This window comes from Tenrec ecaudatus, chromosome 13 (assembly GCF_050624435.1).
Source record: "Tenrec ecaudatus isolate mTenEca1 chromosome 13, mTenEca1.hap1, whole genome shotgun sequence".
Lineage (NCBI taxonomy): Eukaryota > Metazoa > Chordata > Mammalia > Afrosoricida > Tenrecidae > Tenrec > Tenrec ecaudatus.
Window position 1 is genome coordinate 31,719,996 of NC_134542.1, and position 5,088 is coordinate 31,725,083.

The following is a 5,088-nucleotide window of genomic DNA, read 5'->3' on the forward strand; positions in this document are numbered from 1 at the left end:
TCCGAAGAAAAAAGGGAGTCTTCAATGAGATGGCTTGACACACACAGTAGCTGCTACGAGACTTGAGCAGGAACGATTGCGAGGACGACATGTGATCCAACCTGGTTCCATTCTGCTGTACACCGGTCACTAGGAGCCAGAAACCACTCAGCACACCCAACAGCAACAGCAACAACAACAACAACACGGGTCAGAGAACGTATGGGGTCCAGGCAAGTCCCGTAGAAAGCCTTCCGCAGGAGGCTAAGCAGGCGCTGCTCTTCCTGCTGTCATTTCTGCACCTGCTTCATTGGTTGCTTCTCCTTTCCTGAAGGCACCGCTGGGGGAAAGCACCACCACGCCACAGCTCCAAATAGTTCTCTTTATTCCTCTCAGAGATTGGACTAGACTCTGTTTTCCTAATTCAATGCTCTTGACCGAAAACAAAGGTTTGGGGGTAGAAGTGGCCTTGTTTAAACCGACCCCAGGAGCCTGCCTTTGTGACCACATGGAAGAAAAAAGACAGTTCTCCAAGAAAGGCCAATTGGAAGACAGCATTATGGGTCTCATTTATTTTATTTTTTTAAATATGGAATGCTTCATGAATTTGCGTGTCATCCTTGCGCAGGGGCCATGCTAATCTTCTCTGTATCATTCCAATTTTTAGTCTATGTGCTGCCTAAGCGAGCACTATGGGTCTCATTTAAATCCCCCAAATTAAAGTGCCTACTGTGATCAGTTTCCCTTACTCCCCCAACCCCTTCCCATACCCTCCTAGTATCGCTACTCCCATTATTGCTCCTGATGGGTTTATCTGCTGGATTCCCTGTGTTGTGAGCTCTTATCTGTACCCGTGTACATGTTCTGGTCTAGCCAGATTTGTAAGGTAGAATTTGGGTCATGATAGTGCAGGGAGCGGGGGACCCTTAAAGAACTAGAGGAAAGTTGTGTGTTTCATCGGTGCTATACTGCCCCTGACTGGCTTGTCTCTTCTTTGTGGCCCTTCTGACAGGGGATGTCCAATTGACTACTGATGGACTTTGGGTCTCTACTCTGCCTTCCCCATCATTCACATCTATATGATTTTTTGTTTTGTTTTGTTTTGTGTCTTTGATACCTGATCCCATTGACACCTCATGACCATAAAGGCTGGTGTACTTCCTCCAGGTGGGCTTTGTTACCTTTCAGCTAGATGGTCACTTGTTCATCCTTAAGCCTTTAAGACCCCAGATACTATATCTTTTGATAGCTCAACACTCTCAGCTTACTTCACCACATTTGCTTATGCACCCATTTTGTCTCCAGCAATCGTGTTGGGAAGGTGAGCATCACCGAATGCTGGATTATTAGAACTAAGTGTTCTTGTGTTGAGGGAGTACTTGAATAGAGGCCCAATGTCTGTCTGCTACCTTAATACTTAACATAAAAGTATATGTACATAGATCTATTCCCCTATCATTATATATAAATGTATTTACATATATACATGCCTGTATTTAGGCCTCTATAAATGCCCTTTGCCTCCCAGTTCTTTCCTCTATTTCCTTTTACTTTCCTCTTGTCCCACTATCACTTTGGCCTTCATTTGAGTTTTGGTAATTCCTTTCTGCTACATTGCCCTTAATCAAGACTCCCCCTACCCCCAAGCATTCTATGCCCTCTTTACCATCAATTGTTCTTCCCTTGTCCCTGGGTTTGTTAACACCCTTTCCCTAGGCAGGAAAGTGGGTGAAACGAGACAGTGGTCAGTGTAAGACATGAAAATGAATGATAAGTTATCAAGGGTTCATGAGGGAGGGAAGAAATAAATGAGGAGCTGATACCAAGGGCTCAAGTAGAAAGAAAATGTTTTGAAAAAGATGCTGGCAATGTATGTACAGATGTGCTAGACACAATGGATATATGTATTGATTGTGGTAAGAGCCCCCAATAAAATAAAAATAAACAACAACAGTGTCTTTTCATGAACGCTAGTACCTTGAAGGTGATTCTTTGCTCTGCGCTAGTCAAAGCAGTGATTAGCCATGGACCAAGGCATGCTTGTCATTGAAGGGAAAATTCAAGGTGAGAGGAAAGGTTAATATGTTAGATCAACAAACCAGGACACTGAAGGGTTTGGCAAACTTAATTATGCCCCCAAACACACAATTACACACAGAGGTATAAATAAAGATTAATTAGTTTGAGGTTGATTTTGTACTACGATGAGAGAAACCCAATGGAAGAGCAGTGAGTTAAGAACAAACTCTGGGAATTTAAGTAGAGCAAGAGCAAGTTGTGGGCTCCATGCTTCTAGAAAGAACGTAGTGTCCTGAGCCAGAAGAACGAGCAAGTCTGTCTTGGAAGCAGTACAGCCAGAATGCTCCTTGGAAGAGATCCCGCCAAATGACACTTCATCTCACATACTTTAGCTGTGTCATTGAAAGGACCAATCCCTGGGAAAGGATGTCATGCTTGAGCAAGCAGAGTGTCAGAGAAAATTAAGACCCTCAATTAGATGGATTGACACAAGAACGGGCTCAAACACAGGACACATTGTGAAGATGGTGGGCAACTGGGCAGTGTTACATTCTGTGGTCCCCGTGATTGCAATGAATGGGAACCTACACCCAGTGTGCAGATTGGAGGTACAGTCAGGGGCCGCGAGAGATGGGGCATGCTTTGGTCTGCACTCAGTCTACAGTGTTCATGTCTCAGAACTTTATTTTAAAGACCTTAGAAATCGGCGCTCAGGAAGTGGCGGATTTACAGTGAGCTAGCCCGAGAACTTGCTGAGCACCAGACAGAGACTTTTGAAAACACAATCCCCAGGTGAAATGGGCTGCCAGGAAATACAGCCTTTCAAAAAAGGCAACAGGGCATGTGGTTACTGAAGGAGAGGAGACGGGATAGCTGTGCTCAGAGAGTTGATGACCTGTCATCCAGAGAAGAAAATAAGGCTGGTCTCGGGTTTTTTTGGAGAACAACAACAACAACAAAAAAGGACACCAGGTGTCAGATAAGGAGAGACAGATCTAACGGAAACACAAAAGAACTTGACAATGATTACAGCTGCCCCGTGTGATACAGTAGGCTGGCTCCCCAAGTAGTAAGCTTGCACATGCCCTGGGACTGTCCAAGACGAGTGTGGCGGTTAACAATACACTTACGAAGAATCCCAACATGCCAGGCTCCATGGTGGGTACTTCGTGGTGAGAATTTCGGATACTATGTGTAAATTACCTTCCAGGAAACCTGGCATGTCCTGTAAGGCACAAAAATTATTATTCCTATCCGACAAACAAGGGATCAGGGGTCTCCGGTGATCTAGTATTTTACCTGAGATCCCATTACTTATTTGTGGCAGAGCCTGGATTTGAACCCATAGCAGTCTAATTACCGCGTAGGGCTATTGGGATGTGAATTCCTGCCTTAGGAGGAGGTTGCCTCAGATGGCAATTAGGGATCAGTATGCTTTGGCCCCAGTTTCTGCTTAGTTGAGCCCATGATCTCTAGTCTTTACCAAATACAGCTTGCCATCACTCTAAACAGGACTTTTTTAGGCGACGAAACCAAAGAGTTTCCCTCAGTAGGTCAGATGAAAAGAAAGTAGATGTATGAGTAAAGATTGGCAAGCTTACAATGCAGTAAAACACCAGTTAAAAACCGCAGTGGCTTAACCCAATAACTAACAATCGTTGACAAGGGTAGTCTTTCCAACACGGTTCGGGAACCCAACTGAGGAAGATTTCCTCTTACGATGTGCTTGCAAGATTTTTGCAGTGGGCAAAAAGCAGGACAAATTATGCACTTTTTAAAATGCCTCGAAATTCTTAAAAATTTGGAGCACAATAGGATCGATGCCCTGATGGTAAACAGTGAGGGGTGTACACCCTATAATAATCAGCTATTCGAGATCAAAGGGACATCATTTACCAAGGACAAAATTCAGAAAGGCTAGGGAAGGAGGAGGCATGGAAACAGGAAACACAGGACATGAAATAAAGGATGTTACACAGGGGGATGTAATAGTTAGGTGTTGTGTCAACTTAGCTGGGTCAGGAGTCTAAATGGTTTGGTAATTAAGGTCTGGTAATCCCTATGATGTGACCTAACATGTTATAATCAAGTCCATATTGGGACCTGGGAGCCACTCAGTTGTAAGGAGATTAGGATGGACTACAACCCCCTTATTCAGGTCATAGCCGTGATTCAAGTGAAAAAATATTTCTGCATAGGTGTGGCCTACTTCCTAGATGAGGACACTTTCCATATACATTGGCTTGCTTTCCCCCTAACTTTAGATCTTGCATTTGGCTCATGGGGTTCTTTGGACTTGAGTCTCTGGCTTGTCACATTGCCTGCTAATTCCAAGAACCACCATCAACTTGCAATCAGTCCTGCCAAATTTGTATTCATTCACCTCTCTGGTCATAAACCTGACCTCTTGACCTTGGTCTCATCCATAGGCATTAGCCTTTGGGGATTAGGACAGGCTTTGCCCACTTCTACAACTGAGCAAGCCATTTTCTATAGCTGTATCTCCACACCCCCACTTATATAACTAGTTTACTTATCTGGAGAGCCCACGCTAACACAAGGGAACTGCAAGGAAGAGACGAAATATGGATGAATTGTATATAAAACAAAAATGATCTGCTCTGTAACATTCACCCAATTCACAATAAAAAGGTTTTTTGTTTTGTTTTGCTTTTAAGTTTCCTTTATATATGTCTTTTGTTTTCTACAAAGAGTTCCATGGTTAAAATATTAAAGTTTGGATGAGTTTTTTTGATGTTGCTCTTTGTCCTGTGCCAGGTAACCTTAATAAATAATACAAAGAAAACATCTATTATAGGTGTGACAATCGACTCGCTGCACATGTTACCTCCGACAGGACTCACAAAGGAACCGAGGTCAGTGACGTGCCCATGCAAATGATGCCTTGGTAGTTCCACACATCTTCACTGCTTGTGAACGTTAGCTCTTTAAAAAAGATCTAACATTCACAACTGCAGGCTTCCCATCTGTGTACGAGGTGATCCCCAATCTGAAGCTGGTGAGCTTCACTTCTGCTGAATCTCACTCCATATTTCTCTCAGCAGAGGAAGAGGAGCCTTCTTCAGTGCA

The 5,088-nt window shown here is 43.7% G+C and overlaps 1 non-coding gene across 1 annotated transcript; it reads right to left on the minus strand.

The window, feature by feature from the left end:
• Nucleotides 1-562: 562 nt before the first annotated feature.
• LOC142425093 (U6 spliceosomal RNA) lies at nucleotides 563-670 on the minus strand. The gene has a single exon (XR_012779468.1). It is a non-coding gene; the product is annotated as a U6 spliceosomal RNA (small nuclear RNA).
• Nucleotides 671-5,088: the final 4,418 nt, after the last annotated feature.